The sequence below is a fragment of the Cloeon dipterum genome, chromosome X (assembly GCF_949628265.1).
Source record: "Cloeon dipterum chromosome X, ieCloDipt1.1, whole genome shotgun sequence".
Classification (NCBI taxonomy): domain Eukaryota; kingdom Metazoa; phylum Arthropoda; class Insecta; order Ephemeroptera; family Baetidae; genus Cloeon; species Cloeon dipterum.
In genome coordinates this window covers 10015967-10040794 of record NC_088790.1, presented here as the reverse complement: position 1 = coordinate 10040794, position 24828 = coordinate 10015967, and the positions used below count along the sequence as shown (strand labels likewise).

General features: G+C 38.0%; 2 protein-coding genes and 1 non-coding gene across 3 annotated transcripts in view; all 3 read left to right on the top strand.

Annotated features, from left to right (window-relative positions):
* Positions 1 to 24828, top strand: part of LOC135945731 (histamine H1 receptor-like) — a 71048-nt gene that overhangs the window by 624 nt on the left and 45596 nt on the right. The window lies entirely within an intron of this gene.
* Positions 1 to 24828, top strand: part of Pgant35A (polypeptide N-acetylgalactosaminyltransferase 35A) — a 210411-nt gene that overhangs the window by 151205 nt on the left and 34378 nt on the right. The window lies entirely within an intron of this gene.
* Positions 14269 to 14430, top strand: LOC135947584 (U1 spliceosomal RNA). The gene has a single exon (XR_010575671.1). It is a non-coding gene; the product is annotated as a U1 spliceosomal RNA (small nuclear RNA).

The window sequence follows — 24828 nt, the reverse complement described above, 5'->3', positions numbered from 1 at the left end:
TTCAAATAAATATGAAGGTTTTAACAAAACTTTGTTAAAAGCTCTCGATTTGTTTTAAAAAAAATTAAAAAATGTTTGCATTGAGTTTAGAAACTTTTTAACACGGATGTTAAAAGGAAGCTAAAAAGATCGAAAAATCTGCGTTTCACAAATAATAAATTGTCAGTCATAGTTTTATGTGTTTCATTTAAATTACACAAATTCATGTCACTTTTGACCTTTAACGCAGCATCAGAAAGGGAGCTCCCTTTCATTATTATGCATTATGCAGTAAAAATAAATTGCTTTTTAAGGCATTCTTTAAATTTTAATATTTGTCTGTATTGTGGTGGGATACAAGTTTTTTTTTGTGTAAATGTGGCACAAAAAGTACTTGTCTTTTAGTCACGAGTGATAAGAGATTCCCAAAAAAATTCAAATATGAAATAATGGAACTTTTTCCGGAAGCATATTGCTATTAAAACATAAAACATTACCTCTATATTTTATTTTGAGAGAGTTGCAACAAGCTTTGAAATTTTCGAATTTTAATGTCTTTAACCCAATTTCACAAGCTACGTTTCTAAATTTACCATGTTATTTTTCGCGGACTATACATATCATAAATTTAATCTCATTATCAATTATCAGGTGCGTAGCAGGACAAAATGATGATTTTGAGAATACAAAAATATTATCACTAAAATTTGAATCCAGTTTTTTTAATCAATTGGAAATTTCCCCTTGCATTATTTGAAAAGTATTTTTACATAATTGTTTAGACGTTCATTGTGTCGTATGTCGTATTTATCTGCTTAAACAGATGATCGACCATTAAATAATTAAACCCTCATTTTGTCATATTCGCGATATTTAGTTCGCTTTTAAGATAATAAAATGAATAATAATGTGTTTGTATCGTCGCCTGAGGGTTTCACCTGAGTTCATGCACATATTAGATCATTATCTCGATTATTAATGGTTATGGTGGCGCTGCAACAGAAATCAAACGCACGACACGCCTTGTAATTTTGTAAATAATACTTTTTAATGTGTATCGCTCGTGATAAAGATATTACAAGGAAGATTATAAAACACAACATGATACATGTATGAAATGGCATAAAAAATGACAAGTAGAAACTGCATGAACGCACGAAACAAAAATGGGTCGCCGTAAATCGCAATATATCAATATTTAACATTTTTCTTGCTTGTAAAATACAATTAGCAGTTTGCATACTTCTGAAAACTTGATGATCCATGCAACTAGTTTAATAGAATGTCGAGAATATTCATGACTTTAACACGTTTGGTATTGTATAATACAACAAAATCAAAAGTTTCTACGAAGGCAACATTATGAAGTAAGAGCAGGATCTAAAGTTACAAGTTGATGCACAAGAAGCTCTATACTAGCTCATTTGAATCTTATTAACTTTATTGATGGCAATGAAGTCAACCGTTTTAGTACATTGTGAAAATTGAAATAAAATTTAAATTATGGAAAAGAAGAATCAGTTTTCTTCATGTCATCAATAACTTAACTTACGCATCATCTGCTGGAGGCTTGATTCTTTTATCTTCTATGAACGTTTCTAAGGGTTACGTTTCTATAAGGTTATGGTTGGGTAAAGCGCGTGTTTTATTATTTTGTTTTGAAGACGGATAGCATTATAAAACACGTCCTTATATAATTTACACGAAAGGCTTTGATGCTCGGAATAAATTTAAGTGGGGAAGAATCCTCAAGTCACTTCATTGTAAGGAAAATTTTCAGACAGAGATTTTTGCGACGCTACCCGTCTGAGAATTCTCAATGAGACAGTGATAACACGCTGCTGCCTGGCGAACGAGAGTAGGAAGTAATTGCTGGAACAAAGCTGCGGAAAATGGGAAAACTTTCGACGCGCGATTCTCGCCATTAATAGCGGAACGAGGAATGGTGTTCATAATTCACCAGCTCGGATGCGAAAAAAAATCAGTCAACTTTTCCCATTTTAGAGTAAAACCAGTGCCTAAATTTTGCACGTGCCGTATGTTTGTAAACAAAAACTTTAATTACATTGCAAGCATGTCACGCATAAATTAGGCGTTTATTGCGTTAGTTTTTTGCTTAGTGCGAGAAATTAGTAGCGGCAGTTATTTGGAACAAAAAGGTCTGGAACCCCTCTACTATACGTACGTAGCTTTATTAAGGGAAAAGTTGGTCATTGTTCAAGTTGAGCAATACACGTGTAACATTGTCTTATGGTTTATAGAATCCAGGTTGTTTTCTTTTCGGAACTATACACAATTAAGTTAGTGACAGTGAGAGCCTTGACCTTAAACAAATGGCGATTTTGGTAACCAAAAAAAATTGCATCCGTTTTTTGACAGTTCTAGTTTTTTGTTTTTAAAGTAAAACAGATTTTCCACCTAATTTAAATATGCCGGATATGATGACGCTTATTTTGTCTTATTAAACACACCTCGAATTTTTTGACGTTTCTCTCCAATAAGCATAAATTCTAATTTTTTACCACGAAAATGTTGGTCAACGGTTTTTTTTTAATAAGTTTAAGTTATTTGAATGAGATGAGGTATACTCATATCATTTATAAAGAAGAGTATCTTGAGTTGTAAAACTAGCTTCCAAAAGCAAAAATAAAGGATAAAGACCTGAAAGAGATGCCACATTAAATCTTCCGCATGCATGCGTGCAAATAGTTTATCATTATTTTATTAACGGACAAGTTAAGAGATCTGAAAAACTAAGATCTATGCAAGAAATATTTTGCATAAAAACTATAAATCTTCCTTATTGATCGTGTTCGGGTCTAAGCTATTTATATATGATAGTGTTTGTGCATTTCCATTTTTTTTATAAGTTTCTTATTTGGACTTACGAATGGAGGCCCACGTTTTATGTGTGATATGAAGATCCGATTTTGATGCTCACTTGAAAAATCTCATCACCGTTTCTTATTCCGCTTCAAGAGTCGCAAATGAAATCCGATTCCAGCGAATTTCTGAAACGAGTTTCCCTGCAAAGTCGGCCCATTTATCGCACCAAAATCGAACTTTCGTATGCGAGCAAATCTACGTGGGATTCAATTCGTGGAATATACGCTGGTCAAAACCACACTGGAGAGGGATAATGCGCGCCTCCTTTTTGCACAGCAGAGATAATCCATCCACCCCATTCATTGGGCACTAGGAAAAAATGCAGCGCTGGCGGAATTTTACATCGGGCATTTGCGGTGGCCGCGGTTTTCACGTTTCCGCCCAGCTTGCTCGTACGTCCCGATCGCTTTCCTTCCCGTCCGTTCGCTCCGGCAAAGCCGCGAGGGACGAAACACGACGTTCTCTTCCTCCGAATAATGCAATACCCACGGTGGGATTGAAGCGCACACCACGAATGCCGCGAGAGCTGAAGCTGTCTCGATAATCATTACTTTTATTCAACTTGTGAAGAGTCTTATTTCCTCAGAGGTTGCACATCACACTGTAGTACTTAAAAACTTCATACGTGACTATAACTTCAATTTGGATTTACCAAGGAAAGCTTTTCTGTCAATTAGGGGATTGGAGCATTAATTGCGCAACTTGTGGTTTCGTTCGCACGCACCCCGAAATATCGAATAACGGCTTGTTAACTGATTCCGTGCTCAATGCAATCCAATAAAAGGGTATAATAATCGAGTTTTCAGAACTGAGTTGTGTTGCAGATCTGATGTTAACGTGAAAGTTCCGTAGGAAAATGTAGGTAGGCAACCGTCTACGAAGATTTGAAAAGCAGGTTGTATAGCTGGCTTGCTTGCCGATAAATCCGCTGCAAGATGAGCCTAACTAATTTTAAGTAACTAGCCTCCGGGTCTGTTTGATTATCTGGTGCCGCAGTATATGCCACAGCAAAGCTATAAAAAGATAAATTTGAAATTTTACCTCAAGGAATACATTTCTGACGAGAGAGAAATAATCGGACTTGTCATCGTTGTTTGAAGTTTAAATATTTATTATTCTCAACACGTTTCGGCTCCAACTGGTACCCTAGTAATAAGGGTTTCTTAGTAGGTAGACCCAATCATGATTCGCGGAAATGGCAATTGTTTTCTTGAGAGTTTATTTGCTAATGAGAATTGAGATCACATAGCAACAGATCGATCGCTCAAAGTTCTCACAACTCTCTCTGTTTCCATCAGCATATTATTTGTTGACGATGCTGGTTACTAATGGCTGGAAGGTATTGCAGGTAATATGTATACTACACGCGTTGTTCACTCACAGTTGGCCAGCAAACACACGCGCGCGTGACGCTTCCTGTTCAAAATCCAGGATAATTAGCTGTAAACCGCTTTTGGTGGGCTTTGTGCTTTTCGCCCGCAGCAGCCTGCCAGCCTCAAGGGACAAATTGCAAAATCACGTAATTCCAGATATTTTTCGCAGAAAAACGCCTTTCATGCGCTTTTTGTCAGCTGTATGGTATAGTTAAAAATCTTTTAATCCCTGAGTCTAATGATGCAAGGGATAAAAACTTTGCGTTTTTTATGGAAAACTCTGGAAATACTGCGTCCATGACTCTATTCATCAGCGGATATCGATCGACGATCGAGTTGCAAATCTGGAAAACCACGACATTCAGTATTTTAATTTAATTAAGACTTTAGTTCAATAGTTAATTTTTCATTAACAAATGCGTCTTTTAAAAATGAAAAAAGAAAATTATAATGCGTATGGAGTTGCAGGAAAGTTCTAAAAATAACTAAATAATAATAATAATTATTATTGGGTTCAGCGATATTAATTTAAATCTGCCAACAAAAACGGTGTAAATTTTCGAATAAAGTAGGTCAAATCTTCTATTTTAGCCTCATCGAACCTTTAGATTAATAATAGGCTTCTTAGTTTTACTGTTGCTAGCAAGTGACTTTCAACTCGCTGGAGCCAGGTACAATTAACGTCAAACTGTGGTTATTATAAATTATTTTTTCCTCCATGTCTTGAATTTTCAAAGTTTATTCTTTGTAATTTTATTTACAATTCAAAATGAAAAATAAAAGTTTGATCACTTCTTATTTACTTTTCATTTTTCGGTTCGAGTCTTAGTTCCACGTTTTAGATTTTGTTAGAGTGCCACTGTTCTGGGCAATTACCTTCATGGTAACTTGTTACATGAAAGTGTGGCCAAGTTTATGCTGATGAGCCCCGCGAAAAACATTTATCAGTGCGCGCCAGCGCCCGCGAATGCTGACTGCTGGGTAAACTGACGGGAAAGAGTTGGTTAGTGCGCTCTTATGGGCCTCCTTTTAGCGCGATAACTGACTTCAGCATGTTGTGTTTGCTCGTCTTGCCGAGCAAGAAACTCGCGCGTTGCGAAAACAAATTACGTCCCTCTCGCCGAGATAAACGTGGATTGCAAAGTGAGTGCAAATTATATTCGCTCAGAGAGCATTCCAGCAGTGCCAATTCAGAGACATTCTCAGTGTAATGTAAATTGCATCCTGCAGCTAAAAGCTTATACTACTGTTCACGCTTGATTCATGAAATAGATAAATTCCAAAAAGCAATTTCAATTTAAGTGCAAATGCTGTGAAAATATTTTTAATACCCAGACCAAAGCTTCGAGTTTCGCATGTGTCTTTGGTCGTTTTAATCGTTTTAATGTAAGTTGCAATATTTATAGGATAATTTTAAATAAGCAATAAATAATGATCTTCAACATCTCTCAGAAGAATAAATTTCTATCGTCAATATACCCCTTTCAAAAAAGACTGAATTTTTCTAATTTTTATTTAAACATACAATGCACAAAATTGAAGCATTGCCATTTTGCTTTTTAGACCCACCCATCAAAAGATATAAACAAAAATAAAACTACCAATTAATTGCAATTGGTTTCCATAAGAGGGGAATTAAGCCAGTTCAGTATGTCGAGTTTTTGTTTGAATTATTTTTTTATGTCCTGCAGAAACATTAAAATTTGTTATTAATTATTTTTTTCAGCGTTATACACAATTCTTTAAATTTTCCGTTTCCTGGAATGTTATATTCATCAGACTTAATTTTTTTCTCACATCTTACTACGCTCTCTAGCTGCTCGCTTCGCCTACGTAATTATCGCGGTTAGATGCATTGTTTGCAAGTAATTGCGGCCCTCGAATGCTAAGATTTCACACAAAGTGACTGCGCAAATTGCCCCAACAAAGGCAAAAGGAAAGGGCAAAAGAAAAAGCGTCGAGTGCCACCGCCTTCAGCTCAAGCAGCTTAAAATTTTAGTTGCCATATGCATGCGCGCTATTTGAGTGATTGGAACAATGAATCTAAAGAAATTTGAGTGGTCTCTCTCGCGTCAAAAGCGTCTTATTCCACTCAAAGTGCGTTGAAAACGCCAAAAGGGAAATTTAGTTGAAAAACAAAATCAATAAACCGCGTGTGCATGAATATCGCACGAAGGAAAACTTTTGTTGTTTAGAGTGCGAGCTTTCACAAAAAAAAAAAAAAAATGAAACAATGGGTAATAATAGCTTATTTATCTGAATATTACAGCCCTTGGGAAAATCCGCATATTCGCCATTTTTTCCGCTCATTTGGTTGCACGCAGGCGCCTGTTTCGCTTCACTATGTACAAATCAAACCATAGCACATAGCACCAACTTGCACTGTGGCTAGTGCTAGTGTATCAAGTTCACATATATCACGATTCGCAGTCATCAAAGCGTTGATATGCAGGTCGTGATACGCGGAGTCTAGGGAAATCCTCACCACAGTGTTCGTGACTCTACCATGGCCGAAATAAAATATCTCTTTGCCGTTTTCTCTTCTTTTTCATTCTTCTTCCTCTTTTTCCCTCTTGAAATTTTTGAAATGCATTTTTCCAAAAAAAAAAAAACTAACCTGACACTGTCATTGATCCGTATTTAAATTTGAATGAAAGCGGGATATATATAATGAAACCTTAACCGCTGTGTCTAGAGAACCTTTGAATAGCAAGAGAAAAAACTCAGACCGCAGGAGGAGCCTAGAATCGAGATAGGGTGCGAGGAATATGATCAAAATGCTACGCATTCCGTTTTTAGAAACCAAATCACGCATTCCAAAAATGTGCAGGACAGCAATAAATCGGTGTGATTTCGCACTCCTTCTTTTATTCGAAACGTGCGTATAACGAATCGCAAGTTTGCAGCCTGCACAGATTCCTGAGATGAATTGATCTGGCGTGGAAAAAATAGTTGTACTTTTTCAATATCTTTAAATAGGTTTCCTCCGTGACACTCATTGATTTATCAGCATTTACGACACCAACCAAATAACTTTGACTTGATATTAAAAGATTTTCTATGTGATATAATAATATATATGTGATCTAAAAATGTACAGCATGAGACAAAAGACATCCTAAGACTCGGTGCCAATCACAATATTCCCATTCTTTTGAGAGTTTGAATTAAATTGAATTAAATTCATTTATTTGACTTTCAGCAAACCCCTTCAAAAGCCACAAACAAAAAGTAAAGAGTCGAAAATTTGGAAATGGATACCAGTTGTTGCTCGTCCCTTGATAAATCGAAGCATTAGTAATCTAGATGGGTATTAGAGTTGCTGCATTAGAGACCATTAAAATGGGAATACGCGCCATTTGGCCAGCGAACAACCACCGCTTGACACACACATATATATTATATCTCCAACTCTGTTTCCACTAGATACATATGCAAAGTACGTTGGTTGCGCTTTATTTCACGCCACGAGAGAAACCAATGATATGTAAATTTCGTCAATTCATTTTTCAAAGCGCTCTTACAAATGATTATTTTTAATCGTCCCTTTATTACACCAAGCTCCGTTTGATCTCTTTTGAGAGACCGAAAAAAATTATTGACCACGCCAGGCTTGAATTTGGAAATGTGTCTGGTTTGAACGGTGCATGTATATATATATGCCTTTGTGTGCATACTTGTCGGCAGCGGACCAATGGAGAGCCATTCAATTCCTTTGTTTACCAGTTTGCTCAACTCAACTTGCTATGCTTAAACTATATTTGCCTCTTGGGCATAATCTTCCTTGAATGGTAAATGTTATTTGCTTGCAAGTGTGCCTCTTGATGTATCATCTCAGCTAACATAAATTAGTTTCAATCATGTTTACTCACAACACAAACAAAACTTGCTATCAGTTACATTGTGCAAGTTATAATAATAATGAGATGCTTTTAACTTCAGGGCATATTTGGCTTGTGCGATAATTGAACGTTAATTTAATTATTTGATTTTCTCGCTGCAAAATTGTAATTAATAAAACACTCCAAACGAGGGGAGAATTCCAAACTGCTGTTTAACAAATATGAAAGGTTCTCTAGTTGTTGGCGTGTCCCGTAAATGCTAAAACAGGTGTGAGAACCGAGCTCCTGTCAAAATTTACTCTCGCGTTAAAGCAAACTCTCTTGGAATGTAAGCCGATTTGGATGTTGATTGTGTTTACTCGACGAAAGCTCACTCAAATGATTTACCTCACACAGGAGTGTGCGTATTGGCGAAAGGGGAAACGCTCATTCGCTCTACGTTCCGGTTTGAATCAGCGATTTCGTGATTAAATGTGATTTTGAGGGGCCCTTAAGAGTTATTTGACACTCGTTTGATTCAAGCAATCTGGCGTGCAAGATTGTTTGCATTTGATAAACATGGAATTTTCATTATTATGATAATAGATTTAATCTGATTTGGTAAAAGGCTATTGTGGTTTGTTAAATCAGATCCATATTATGAATAAGACCTTCGTTTCAATAATTTGTAGTTTGATTTTGCAGACCTTTTCATTAGACAAAATTTTTAGAGGTCTCAGTCAGCCGCACTATGCTGCGCCCACGGCTAATTTTGGGTCACGAGAGGTCAGCAGCCGTGACTTTGGCTAAGTTGCTCCAGCCACGCCAGCCGCCGGTTAAAAAGTTGAAAAAGGCTCTTAGAATAAAATTAAAGGCTCTCAAACTTTACTTTTAAATTTTGTCAACGGTAAAAATGCTCAACCACTGCCGCCTGGCCAACATTCGGCTCAAACTAGTTATATAGCCACCGCCAAACATTACTCGGCTATGATACCTCTAAAAATTTGTCCCGATCTACTCACATCTAAGCTTTTTACCTCCTGATTTCCAAAATGTTAACGCCCGGCCACTGCTTGAATTAATAATTTGATTTCCATACTGAGAGCATACAAATTTAATATCAATCGAAGGGACATATATTTTTATTTTAGAAACCATTACCACCGCAGGATATGTGCTCGGAATATCAAACAATCATTATTCAGCAGTTGGTTTCCCCATGACGCCCATCATTTTATTTTCTGTGGGAGCAGCAGCTCGCTAGGCGCGCATTATTTATCCATCATCCGCAGAAGAGCCAAGCCAACGATCAGCACCAACAGAATTCTGTGTAGCGCACTAGATCAAAATTCAAGCACTTGAGGAATTCCATTCGTGAGTGCTTCAGGCGTATAATGTCGGATCGTTCGAAATATTTCGACTCCTACGGAGCATCTCAACAAAGCGCTTTTTACAGTATTGCAGCGGTTCCCGAACTTTGGCGTAAAATTTGTTTGTATAGTTCTCGCTCCTATAGATTTCGCTATTTACGTATGATGGTAAAAGCAACCTTCCACCTTCCACAGACCGCTTCACTACCGCACTTTGAAGGCCGCCCTAATTTGCCATTGTATCAAATTGAAAATAGAGAAACAAGGTTTTTAGCCCGGCAAGGCCATTATAATTTAAAGTTGAGTCGACTCAATGGGAAAGAGAACAATGTAACAGAACCGCTTGATCCACAATTTTCTGCCACATTGGCATATCAAAAGGGCGGAGCACATTCATTAATAATTGGTATTATAAGCCATTGGCGTCCTTAATTGTTTAACTAATTGTAAGAGAAATAATTGAAAGGATTTTCCTTTCCCATTGAAACAAGCCATAACAATCAAAGTCAGCGTCAAAATGCAAATATAAGTATAAACATTTTGTCATTTTCAATACACCAACTCGCTCCTTGCAATGCAGCATCATCAGAGCAGTGATATTCAAGTTGAATGACAGCAGCAAAAGCTTTTATTCCACTTTGTTGTTGCACCACTGCTTGTTCGACGAAAGCATTAATTATAGGTTTCAAATAAACATTAAGGGTTTAAGGATTCAGTTTTTTGAGAATAATTCGTTGGCTCACAAAATCTCGTGTTTCTGTTTAGTCCAGGGAAATTTACTTGGTTGAGCTTAAAGGATGTGTGTCGAAAACATTGGTTTGCATATAGATATGTTTGATTTATTCCAAATGATTCCCCAATAATCGGAAGTGGATTGATAGCAATATTTAGAAATCTGGTGGGTTAATTGTTGCTGTAATTCTTTTTTCCCAAATCGTTGTTGTATAATTATAAGAATGCGCGTGCAAGCTTGCAAATTAATTTCTGGTGGCGGTGGTTTTGTAATCATCCCCGGCGCAGAAATTAATGTTAATTACCAACCCTAAATCAACGCTGTGGCCCAAATCGAGTTTCCTTCCTCAGGCGGCTGCTTTCGTGAAATTTGAATAATCCTCTTAACGAACTGCTCGCGCCGCTTTCCTCCCGCTCCAGTTGCTCTCTTTGTTTCGCAAAAAAAACGAAATGCGCCCCTTAAATTTTATGTTTTGCAACCGCAGGGACCACTCCGAAAAGATCGCTCTTTGATAAGAAAATTTAATTTCTCTGTAAGTGAGCAGTGGTTACTAAAAACATGCGAATGGCTTTCTTTAGATTAGAAGTGCTAGCTAAAAAATTAAATCCTCAAATAGCATCGCTTTATTCTAGAATTTGCCTTACGTAGCTGCCTCATTTGATTTCCTGGCAATTTGAGCGATATTAACAAAATCCGACGATTTATTGTGAAACCTCATTTTGTAACTAATTTTCTGATCATTTTCAAGGTTAAAATTTTAAAACTTCGAAAAAATCAATTTCAAGAGAAGTTTCGCTTAATCGCCAGTTAAATACCTAAATTCTAGATAACGAGCATGGTGGAAATGATTCTCTAAATGGGACTAGAAATTTTGGCTCTAAAAGCAGTCCCATTTCCATTTACCACGATCAAAAAGTTTTGAAACATAAACAGCCATTAAAATTACAATAACATATGTAAAAACAAGCGGAACCAATGCGCTTTAGGAATATTTTGAGCGATAATATATATGTAATTACTATCGATTCGTCCTTGTTTAAGCCCATTTGAATAGAAATTAGAATTAAAGTTAAATTGGGAATAAAAGTTATATGTATATAATCGAAGCCATTATTTAATCCCACGAAAAACCATCTGCTTGCGGTCATTTTTCCATTTTGATGCATGAACGAGGAGTTCGCCGTTTCTCCTTCGAAAGGCAAACAAAATCTTGCTCTAGAAGTCTACCTATATTTTATCCCTCCGCCTTGACGTGAATGCCGTCTCACGGAAATAAAAAGTAAAATTCCTTCCTTCACACAAAGTTTGTGTTTTTAAAATCTGGTTGAAGAAGAGGCAAATTCACTTTGCTGAGAGAGCTATTTCTGTAAAAGCAAGTGCGCCTTTTGAAAGAAGAAACGCTAAAATTTGACCCTGCTATAATATATATAGCTTAGATATTTTGTAAGTTTCTTGATTAGTTAAGTTAGATCGTGCTCCCATTTCGTCTGGCATCGTCTCAATTTTCGCAAAAGTGGTTGTTTTCTGTCGTGTCACGAGTCAACATGTGCAGTGGTATCTTCTGTTCTAAATAATTTTAGCGGACGGTGGAAGACTTTCGTGATGTCCCTTTTCCTTATCTGTTGCTGTGGCTGGCCAGAGCAAAATGCAATCACAATAATTTTATTGTCTCCTCTGCCTTCATAATTCTCGACACACTCTCACATTGAATGGAATTTCAGTGGCCACAACAGAGTGGAGCGGAAACGCTAGCGCGCTATCTCTCAACCCATTAAAAGGGAATGTCGGAAAAGGCACGTTTCGTACCACGCAATTGGGTCTCTTATCATTATGTCGGATATTCTTGCACGTTTTTATGCGTTGAACTCTTTCATTGTTGTTAAGCTCTTCATTAGATCCTCTTATTTGAGGATAAAATTTAAAAACCTTATTTTTTGTTTATCTCTAACTCACAGGTTAGCTCAAACACATGGAACATTTTTTTCAAATCTCTTAAAATTTAATAAGGAATAAATCCCCGAGGATATGTGGTAGAGTAAAAAATATGACTTTTGCTTAGTTATAACTCCAAAAAACTTGTTCTAAAATATAATGGCTGCTAAACTGACAATTGTGTAGTATTATAAATTACAGTTCAAAATCGGTGTAGAACGAGCCTGTTCATTATTCCGTATTTCTACAGAAATGTTCTGCTCCAACTCTATTTTCAGCTGCGAGAGTGGAAGCCCATGAATAAGGTTTGCAACCAGCATCCGAGATTAGTTGAGCTTGAGCTGGACATTTCTTTGGAAATACAGAACAATAAACAGCTTGCTTTACATTTATAAACCGAGGAACCTGCAATTTATTTCAACACGAATATTACGAAAATCTCGAGTGCATCTGTCTTCATTGGCATCTAACAACAATTTACAGTTTAAGGATACATACACATTTTAGAGAATTTTCTTCTCCCTGTGTGGAAACAGAGGAAATACCATTTTTCATTTCACAGACCGTGATTTTCACTCAATGTATACATTTGTGTACGTCTGTCATAGCCTAAGATTTACGACTTTCTATATGAGTGACAGTAACAGCTGAAATGTTGTGTGACTGCGAGACGTAGCAGCAGAAATTAATTTTTCACGCTCTTTCTCATTCGTTTATTTTCTTGTTTTTTATTTCATTTATTTAAATATTATTTGATGTTGAAATAAATAACTCTGCGTATATAGTGTTAAGAAATGTCATCAATATTTAAATAATCTTTAATAAATTATAAAATAATCAAATTCTCTAAGTAGAAATACAAATATTCAAAGAAATCTTTTGTCAAAAGTGTAATTTTTCTTTCAAAAAGGTTTCACAGCAAAACAATAATTGAAGGTATTGTTAAACTTGTTAAATGTCATTGCGCTGTGTTCAAATAGCACTCCAGGAAATGCACAAATTCTACATGGCTTCACAAAAGAAGCCAAAAGAAATACTTGATTCGCTACAGCAACAACGGAAATCAACTTCTAAAATATATTTTTGAAGCTGTTGTTGGTAAATGACACAATTTTGCTTGCGTGTGCGACACCAGGAGTAATTTGCGTGCTCAGCAGCGAGCGACGACCACCAGCGGCACATTAACCCTTTGGCTGGTTCCCCTGAGAGCCTGCTGCTGCTTTGCGAGGAGAGATTTCATTTGCACGACCGAAAATTATGCTTGTTCTCCAACTCGGCTCGAATTTATCACATGCGTCTTGCCATCCCTCTGCCTGAAATTTATTTTATTTGCTTTTGTGGTGCTTGTAATTGAATTTAAGCGTTTAGAGAGAGGAAAACATTTCAAACAGCGGGACGACCGTTTACGTGGAACAAAAAGACGATGTTGTGTTTGTTTAATGATTTCGTGCAAAAAGGTCAATTAATCGACACTCGCGCGCGTGTTGTACGCTCTGTGTTTATTGACTGTTCTAATTTTGGCACGCTAACCCAATACCGTTATTCTGAATTTGAAAAAGTATATATTTTTGTTGAATATTAATTAAAAGAGTGCAATTAATACAGATGTAAAATTCACCAAAAAGTTGTATGAAAAATAAAATATATTATGTTCAATCATTATTAAACCTCTCTATTAGCTAAACAAATTAAAAAAATACGTGGACTAAAATTGCGTATAATTTGGAACGGGAAAAAACCCATTTAAATCAGAATCAAGTGAATTGATCAGGCAATTATATTCCAATTTTTTATTGGGTTATTTTAGCAATAATTTAAAAAGCCGGTCGAGCGGGCGCTCGCTACTCGCTACCGTTAACCCTTCGACTCCTCAAGTAAAACTTACAGCTGTGTGACGTCACGCGGACAGCGCCACTAGCGGCAATCCTCGAACTATCAAGAAAACTTGTGTTCTTTTTTCCCCTGTTTTATTTGAAATAAAAATATTCAAACCGTTTAAAACATGTTTCGGTGCATTTCAAACAAAACATAAAACTGATGCAAAAGCGTTAATATCGTTGAGTGGGAGCGAAGTGGGCGTGGAAACTAAGCTGGTTTAAAGAGAGACGTGTGAGCGCGACGCAGTGCACGAGAGTGTTGTTTGGTGGGGTTTCAACGCGGCAGCTACGGAACTCATACTTACCTGGCGTAGGGGTTACCATGATCATCAAGGTGGTTCCCTCAGGGTGAGGCCTTTCCATTGCACTACGGTTGGGCTGACCCCTGCGATTACCCCAAATGTGGGTAACTCGGGCGCGTAATTTTTGGTAGTGAGGACTGCGTTCGCGCTGTCCTCTCTAATAATTAATACAAACATAGCCCTCTCCCCCACTTCTTGTCATCTGTCTGACCTCTGAGTCATATAGAGCCTTCAAATTGACAAGAAATTTATATTTAATTGTATTAATTACACGACCCCTCGCGTATTCAATGAGTGCCTTTTTTAAGCACATCGATGCATGCATTAAAAATTGTGGGGAAAATATAGTTAAAATGTAGCCAAAAGTGTCGAACGCGCAGGCTCAAAGTGACAAATAATATTGACAATATATCTAGATCAAACGAAAAAAGACTGCTCTAATAACGTTTATGGTTTACGTTAATTAATTAAACATTTAGTCTCTCGAGGAATTTGTTTTCAATCAGTCATGTTTTGCTGCAATTATTAACAAAGATTAAAATTCTCAACGTTTCCATCCATCAAGAAACGTGCTTCACATAAATAAAGAGCAGGCCGGTTTTGAGTTCTAGAATAGACAGCAGAGGCTGTGCAAATTCCATGCACATAGTCGCTTTGCTGTATCTTGACTATCGGAATTCAAGAAACGTTTCCGTGACAACCACTATTAAATCCAACTTTGCGCACTACGGGTGCCGGGTGCCTCCTCCGTGTGTGCGTGATCCGAAATTTGGCTGTCAACCAACGAACCAATCAAACAATAATTTACGAGGTCTAACTGTAAGCTAACGTTTCCACTCTCTCAAGCGCTAAAAGCCTTTTGGGTTCAATATACCACTCAATAAAATTAGCAGAGTTGTGCGCTTTAATCAAAATTAAACGCGTGGTATTAATTTGTAGATATGGGATATGCATAATTCAAGCCTAGACGCAGGGTTACAAATAGGAGAGCTAGTTGGCGGGGGGGGGGGGGGAAATTTAGTTAGGCCTCAATTAACCCTGAAGCCTTATCTGTTATAAGTTGCATTTAAAATCGTACCAGAAAACGTTAAAGCACGCCCTTATTGTTAGTTAGCTTTATAAATGAAAAAAGAATGGAAATGCAGTAGAATTCTAGAAACTCTTGACTCGCCATTTAATGCGCAATATAAAATTTTTGCTCTGTCGTCAACTGGGAAATTAAATGCCATCGCTCTGGTATGTCCAAGAAACACGGTCGAATGAGACGGGTATAGAATTCAGGGGGGATTCGAGTGCAAACATTTGCAGTTGCTTCAAAAGAGATCTGTCTTGATTACAGCTGCGGGACGGAAAGTTAAGAATTATAAGAAAACAAAGTGGTAAGCTCCGTTGCAGCTAGGATAGATTTAATCACGCGAAAAGGAGTCGAATTGACGAAAATTCTTAAGTACATACGTCATTCACAAAGACACGTCAGTTTCAAGAGGTTGAAATTGTTACCATTCTAGGAGAACATATATTATTTGCTGGCTCTATGCAGCCAACCTAGCTCAACTGTATTAACTATATCATATTTTCAAAATAAATTCGAGGAGGATGAAAATCAGCTTTTAAACAATATCCATTTTTATGTTTCATTTTTTGTGTTATTAATTTAAAGGATGGAAGTGGTGTTTGATGTTCAAAAATTGTTATTAAAATATAAAAATTTGAACTCAGAATCAATGCGGTACAAATTTTTGAAAATTTGGTCAAACTCTAAACTCACGATCAGTTAGTATCACAAAGATTGTTTTATTCCTCGACAAAAGGAAATTCATTGAACTATGATCTGAATGTTTTTAATAAAATATAATTAATTCAGCAAATCCTACCATATAGAAAAATGTGGCAGGTAATCGCAATCAATCAAATTGTACAACATATGGCCAATATGTATTTATTTACTTTGACTCTCGTCGCATTGAACCGGCAAACGTCAAAATGATATTTTTTTCTGCCTGCGGTTCGTAAAAGCATGAGCAGTATGTACGTGCCAAACAAAATCTTCACCGAGGGCATCGTAATTCACGCGTGTCGTTAACCTTTGTAACGTGGTTTTGATACTGAAATTGGCTCTTTTTGCTCTGGCGAACGAGCCAAAAGCTTGTTGAAATCGTGCTAAAGGCCTGTCGGCGTTCATGTTTGTTGTAGATCAACGAGCACTTCGTTCTACTCCATCGCACACACGAGAATTATTTGTCGCAATACAAATAATGTGTGTCATGGGTGCGTAATGATCTTCCTTTGAAAGCGATTTTTAGTCGCCGAAAGCGATGCTTTTTCCGCTCTAAAATGCAGCAACGTGTGAGACAATATGTGTTCATCCGTTATCCCTCTTCAACGTCATTTGATAAGAACAAAATTGTTGTGATGAAGACTTCTAATTTAAATTTTGCGTCCAAGGTTTGATGGAACTGCTGAGCACAGGGATCGTAAAAATTAAACAATGTCATTCAAAAGTTTCATTGGGTATCAGCCAAAGGCTAGGAGCATTCATTTTTACACGCCAGATAACTTATTCCGAAATTGCTCTCTTAATGGATATGGATTCTTGCAACTAGGATCGTGAAGAAGCTAAACGCGCGCGTAATCTCCTTCCTCCCTCATTTGGCCGCTACACTTTTCGCGTGGATAAAAGCCGGAAATAAACCCTCTCGTTCTTTTCCTTCTTTTCTTATCTCCGCCTTCTTTCGCTCGTTTCCTTTTTAATTAGAGCAAAAACTTTGCGCTCTCGAGCGTTTGCTCTTCTCCGTTCGCACCTCCCGCAACTGAAGTGCAGCGAGTTTGGTCCGGCAGGCAATTTTTTCTTGGTCCGCCTGTAATCTTCTCCACGACGAGGTATCAGATGTCGAGACTGATGAAAGCACCCATTTGTATCGATAAGCCAGATTGCAACTTTTCTCCTCGTCCCGCTTCTGCTCTCAAACTCAATCCTGCGAGAGAAATAAAATGATCGTATTTTTTCTATGATTAAATGACTTTTTTAGCCATAACTTTTCTTAATATTCTTTTGATTGTTATATTTGTCTATTTTATTCTTAAATTGTATGTGTTGTATAACTTCTAGCGAGGAAAAACACTAGAGCTCTGCACGGGTGGATTTTTTTTCACCCGCACCTACCCACGGAATTCTAAATTTGAACCCGCACCCTACCCGCACCCGCATTACCAAAACCCGCACCCACGGATTTTTAAACCGCAAACTTCATACTTTAAATTTTGCAATCCACCAGTTGCATTAAGCCCTTAGTGTTCGAAGCCGCAAACAGATGGCGCCGCCGTATATTTCGGTACAAAATTTAATTTTAATTAACTTCCACTACAATTTCAGATTCAATTCTACTACTGTGCATTCTTCACTTAATTTGCTTTCTTTTGACATTATATTATAAGTGACAATATACAAATAATTATGTGAATCGTGAACTCATTTTTCACCGTCTAAAGTTGTTTACGAACATCCTGGGAATCGTGGGAAATGTACACATGCTTTTCCCAAAAAGTTTGTTTTAACGTTCTTTACAACTTTGCAACTTAAACCCACGTCGAAAATTAAGTTCATTTGAATTCATTAGTTAATCAAAAAAGCAACACCTCCTTTTTCACTTATTATGTTATTATGCTTGCTATCAAGCTACTTATGTTAGGTAAATTATGTGAAAAATTCACGATGGCCTTTTTTTAGTTTTTGAAATTAGCGGTGAATCGTCAAGTGCGGTCACTCCGAAGCTGGAACGCCTGACATCACATTATCAAGACCATGTTAATCGACTAGAGTGTTTGAAAATGCAACTTATACCTTTAAAGAAGCTCGATATTTTTTTCCAAAAATCTTTATCAATCGTCCGGAGTAAATTTTATTCATATAGACATGAATAAATCAGCTAGCCTGCTCAACGATGCAAAAAATTACCGTAAATGCTTTCCGCAGAGAAAAATGTGGGGCGGAGACTTTCCAATCAGCCTTGGCTCAAATTCGCAGCCAAGAGCAAAGTGCAAAATTGCATTTTCCGTGGCTGAACGAACGAGCGCCGTTAAAAAATATTCCGGTGGTGTGTGCATGTATATACATATATTCATTAAATAAAACTCATTATTCTTTGCTCAGAACCAATCAGCGGGCGCCGACTCGTCGCGCGCGCGTGCCTCACTTGCATTTTTCAGAGCAAACCGTAATTTGATTTTTAATGAAAAGTGTGCCGTGCGGTAGACGTGGAAGTTAAGAAGGACGATTTTTTCTTCTTTCGCGGTGCGGAGAGTCGAGGGGAGAATCTTAAATTGCGCACGTTCAAGTGCATTCTCCGCGCGTTGCTTTCGCTTCAACAGGCAGTGAGCAAGCGGCAAGTTTCGCAATCCATTCAGAGCTTCGCGGAATATTATTTGATATATTATTATGATGTGGAGGTGGAGCAACACTTGATCTAGATCAACTCGGGAATTGCTCGTCGTTAAATGGCGAGCGACGCGCGGTCTCAAGGTGGAAATCAGTGTTGCTCCATTGGGTTGTATGCATTCTCATTTAAGTGTATTGAAAACCCCGCAGCGACCCTATACAAAAGATTGCCTGCAGCACATTACGAGTTCAAGCTGACAATGAGCAGGTTGCGCCTGTTCCAATAATACCAATGTTAACAATCCTCTTTAACTATGTATAACACAGATATTATTTAATGTGTACATACATAATATTGTATATTTCCATCCAAGTCGTAACATGGAGGAGGTACGCAGAGATGGATTTTCGTGTATATTACACCAGATGGGATTTCCTGTTTTGGATTTTTTCATAAGAAACTCCATAATGTGTCTGAGTGAAACAAGAGACTGTTTTTTTATATATTTTCCCATTATTCAGTAATAAGGATGTAGCGGTACAACAACGCGGTCCTGCTTTTTGTTGGAAGCCAACAATTGTCGGCGGTTTGAATTATTGTAATTTTGCATTATTGTTTAACAACAGAAAGATGATTTTAAAATAAGAATTCAGTTTTCGTCCGTCAGCCACACGGTGCTGACGTGATTCGTTTAATTGTTCAGAACCCGATTCAAAGGGGTGAGTCCAACCGTCAGTTAAACAAAAAAAAATTGTAACTTATTATTGTAAACAATTTCAGTTCTTGTATTTGATTAAGCATCCGATCGGATTTCCAACTGTAACCAATCCACGAACAAAATTCTTTATCTGAATTCATCGGTCTTCATCATTCCAAGCCCCTCTTCATTACCCCCAAATTGGTGACCCCGACGTGACAGTAACGCAGCCAAACCACTTCAAGAATCACAGTCAAGCCATTTCAAGATGCTGACTTCGCCGGACACCAGCAAGCTCGGAAGCCCACTGGTTTCCTAAACCCGGCGAACGCAAGCAACAAGAATTTTTTATTGGAGACCGAAAACCGTTACACATAGTGGACTCACAAACTGCCAATCGCAAGTTCAAGAATTTTCGGGTACAATAATTCCGAAATTCAAATCCGCAACAATGCTGATGAGCAACATAACAAGTAAAGCAACCGTTTGAACGCAAGAATTTTCAACAGCAGTCATCAGCATCAACCAACAATCAAGAGAAACAATCGACCATCGCACCAGCTTGAAGAATTTTCCAAGTTTAATCCCCATTCGTGTCAGCGGTCGCGACAATATCGCCTAAGAGCCTCCTTGTCTGTGTGGAGTAAGGAAGTCTGGAGAACTTCCCTTGGCCGGCAAAATGAGAAGAAAAATGAAGAATTTTGATGCGAAGCAGTAACTGCGTCCGCGTAGGGCCCACGCGAAAGAACAAAAGACGCCTAGTTCTGCTCGACTAATCACAAAAAGGTTTGCCTCATTTGACACGGGTTTAATTCGGTCACGATTGAGTTTCCATAATTGCAATTCAAAGACAAAATGTGTCACACAAGAATTTTCCTTTCTGCTGATAAACAAACTCGTTTAAATTTCAGACCAAAATAATTTCAAACGCGCTGTCCTCGCTGTTGCATTTCTTAAAGTGGAATAGGAGTTCACGCTCCTTTCCACTTGCCCTTGTCTGAACAACGCGTTCGACAATTCCCGTGCAACAGAGTGTACAGTATGACAAAATATTTGATTTTTGGTAGTTGATGATTGCGGCTGATCTGGAGCACAAACGCTCGACACCGCAGTGCAACACCAAAGTGCTGGATTAATTACGGCGATTCAAAGTCGGTCCAGTTAAATTTTTCTTGGCTTTCCAAACTTCCAGTAGGAAAAATCCGAATAGTTCCAATTGGTTTTCGTATGAAGGATTTCAAGGTTGAGCTGGTTGAGCGTGTGAATTTATCCAAGTTAGCATCAGAACGGATATATTATTTTCAGTTGTATTCAATAATGACATCTGAGCGACATGCATTTCCGCCGCACTTCGGCGAACCGTATAAACCAATCTAATTTCGCAGAACAGCTTGCATCACTCCCACGCTGTCGCAGGGAGCGACGCTATCATGAATGTCAGCTAGGAGACACCCATTTTACTAATTAATTAACTGGATAACTCAACAGTCAACATATTTGGTAACCTAACGTTACGTTTGGCTTGTTTCTTCTTGCGGGACCTACTAAGGGTCACCCGCTGAGGTCAGACAAGACCGTCAGGACAGAAATTAGGGAAGCCCCTCAAGGCTCGGTAAGGAAAATTGCAACTGTTTTCCTGGCACCTATATGGGCTTTGGAATAGTTCCATCTAGAAGATCTGCACATCGCCATTGTATATGGGACCCCAAGAGCTGCTGTGTCGACCAACTAACTTACTTAGTTTCTAATGCTTTCATCTTACTATCAGCCGTTAGAGTGGTTGACCACCGAGTCCATGTAAAATTAGCTCTGAGGATTAGCCTACGACTCTCTGCATTTAATCGCGTTATTTCACCTCCGTTGCATTGAATAGTGTGGCTGTGGTGCGCACTCCAAACGGACCACAGAACTGCGCCGCCGACAGAGGAGAGTGGAGAGTTAGTTTGCTAACTTCGCATACATGATTTGAGTAGATATGGCCCCAATTACCGTTGCACTCTCGCAAGTGATCCTCTACTGCTGTATCGAGTTGCTCGTCTCAAGTGGCAGTTTCCACCTTGTTAAATCGACTGGAGACTTTTTTCAGCGCTCTCTATAAAATAGCAATAAAGAAAAAGGCATGAGAGAGGAAATTGTTTTTCTGTTCTTATTTCCTCTTCTGCCATTCCTGCTTAGATTATTCATAGATCAGAGTGGATCTTTGCAATTAAATTATTACTAATTGCTAAAGCTCTGTGCTAATTGCACTATATAAAGCATTTTTAAGCGTAGAAAAGGCCAAGGAAGTGCTAAATGAGTCAATTAGTAATCTATATTTTACCCAATGAAAGGAAATAATTTGGAAAGGGTCCCCTTATTTATATAATACACTTACTAGGCAATAAAATGATAGGTTTGATTTTTCTGTGTTGCCAACAAACTGCCGTCTTACATTCTTCTGCACAAAAGAAACAAAAGTCAATCGATTTTTTTTTCGCAAGAACAGAGCGTTAGAAAAGAGGAGCACGCGGCTCTTGATTTTTAAGAGACTGCTGCTGCTCGACTGCCAACTCTCTTTTTGTCTCTCAAGTGTAATTGAATTTTTTCCCACTCCCGCCAGGTCAATTGGTCTGTCATGCAAAGGAAGGCCAGGCTAATGGAAATGTGGAGAACGAACACACTCGGCCAAAAGTGCAGCTTTTGGTTCTACCAGTGATTTTAAAATTCAACTGCTTTGAGCTTTGATTGTGCGTGCGGAAAAAGGGATGTAGATTAGGGTTGCCAGGTGTCACTAAAAGAATTACCATTCATTCTGACGAAGAAGCAATAATTTTTCTTAAATAATATATGATTGTTAGGGTCCAAGTTAGTGATATTTCATAATTTACGATAGTATTTGTCAAGATGAATCAATGAGTCAATTCATTCATTTAAGAGGCACTAAAAGAACATGAACTCATCGACATTAAATTTGTCTTTCAGCAATATTATATTCCTTTTTTGCCAGATAAATGTTTCAACATGAGTATCAGCATGAGCTCCATTCAATACTAAAACAGTCTCTGGCAACCCCTTTGAAACAACGAAGACGTTGAAATAAAATCTCCGTCGGCTTCTTTGGCAGTGATGATTCTTTTAAGGTCGTAAAAGTGGATCGCCGCCGTTTGCCGAGCTTTTGAGGGCTTTTCCAAACTGCAAGTTCTGGAGCATACAAAGGTCGCGAGGCGATTAGATTCGACGACTCCATCCCCTCAGATATTTAAAGTCGTCTTCTCCATCGCAGTCGCTGATGAAATGAGAATGGCAGCGCTTGACAAAACGTTTGCAGTAGTGCCAGCAGATCAACTGACTTTTTTATATTTACTTCACCGCTAACTGACAATGAGGGTATTTTCTGACAAAAAATTCTCTTAAAGTTGCTTCATTGTGACAACAAAAAGAAAAGAAACATCTGATGACTCTGTACTGCTTCAAATGAACGCGTTTTTCTGCCTGTTTTTTTTCCATCTGATTGTGAGTTTCTTATTCTGATCATGTGCCTTTTCTCTGAACCCTCATTGATTTCCCAAAGGCTGATTTCCCTTTTGCCTTTTGCAATTGAATGATTTTTTTCTAGTGATGCAATTATTTTTCAAATCATACACCAGTAGCTTGATCATTTTTTAAACGCAATGACACGTTCATGATTTGATTTTAAACAGTTTATAAATTTACTGCATCTTGAACTGAAGCAAATTAAACGCATTTTTATAATTGAAAACATCTTATTTTTATTCTTTATTTACACCCTTTTTGACTGAAAAAAGTTGTAGTACAAGACCTACCTGAGAGCTCACGGGACAAAATGATCCCCACACTCACAAAACGTCGATCGCTGGGAGCTACTTTGGTATGCGAGGACGCATCGGCGAGCCGTAAAAATGTACACATGGTGGCGCCTTGTTGCTATGCAGTTGGCAACTTGCGTAATTTTTTACTCTTCGATGGTTGCAATTTTTCCTGCTGGCCCAAGAATTTCATTAAACTGGTGCTCACCGCACGTGCGAGAGAAAAGCAAATACGCTGTTAGGCTGAATTCTCTACAAAACTGGTGTCTAAACAAGAGAGTTAAGACGTGATGGCTCTAACTTTTAAGTGGAATGAAATTATTAATTAATACTGAGAATTTCAAATTAATTCCCTGTCTCAATTGAACAAATCAAAAGGGTTGCTTTTGCACCCCTGGCGGATGTTGAAATCCAATTAGGTATTTTTATGCCACGTGCAGCAGACGGACGAGAACCTAATTTGCTGCGAGAAACTCTCCATGCCGAGGCTCTGAGCGACGAGTTAATCAATTAGTTAATCTTCCCAATTTTGTATTCGTGCCCAAGTTAATTTCACATTTATGTCGAGTTTCATCGCACGCAGGCTCTGCCCATTGATTGAAAAGCATACAGTTGGCTTTGAATAATTTATGGGTTTGGTCGGTGTCTAATCGCAGTTTTAATATCGGCATCAAATTGATTGTTTCGCCATTCAATTTCATTTGTATGATGATTTTTTTTGGTTTATATCCCAATCAATTATTCTGCTTGCTCAATAAACATTATTCAAATATTGAAATTGAATTATTCCCATCCGTTCCATTCGAAATACACATTGGAAAATAATTAAACTGTGCCGCCTTATCCATTTTATTTACACAGCTAGTTACATAAATGCAGGAAATGAATGCTCAGAAATCTTATTTTTATTTTCTCGATATTGGGTTTTCACAAATTTTTGCATCATTAGAAATGTTTTTATGCCAATCACGTTTACTTGACATAAAACTTGATCTCGTGCGAAATATTTTTCAATAAATTATATAACACCAAATTAAAACCCCCAGAAATACAAATGTTCAGACACTTAGGCGGGAGAACCTAAATATTTAATTCAAACCCGTTTTAGTTGATGAGCAGTACAGTTAAAATGAAAGGTATTTTCCTTCTGAAAATCGACACCTAGGAAAAATGTGCATTATGATCGGTAGGAAAATACAATCAGCCTGATTAAAAACTAAATCTCTACCGAACGCCTATTCATGCAAGCAGATGAATCGAGTTTAAGTTGGGCGAACATAATGGATGCACTAATTGAGTCTCGGCCCGATAAGGTTTCACTCCTCTCGTCTCACATGCATCAATTCATCTTTAATGAAAACGGACCCCGGAGAATGCAGAAAACGTGCCCAGCGGGCAACTTTGATTAAATTCCACTCCTTTGTCGAGTGCGCTGATCGACCGGGCAGGCGAGCCGAGGAGTCGCGCAGAAACATTCGATGGGCCGAGCAGTGCGTTGTGCGTTTGACCGACAGGTCACCTTTTTGCCCGCAGGTGATCTCGCATTGTTGCTTGCTCAATTCCAGACGAATGAAACTTAATTTTCTACCCGAACACCGTGCACTGGGTAGGCACAACAACGACGTTAACTCGTTAGCAGTTCAGAAGCGTGCGCGCCTCTGAAACTAAAGCTCCAC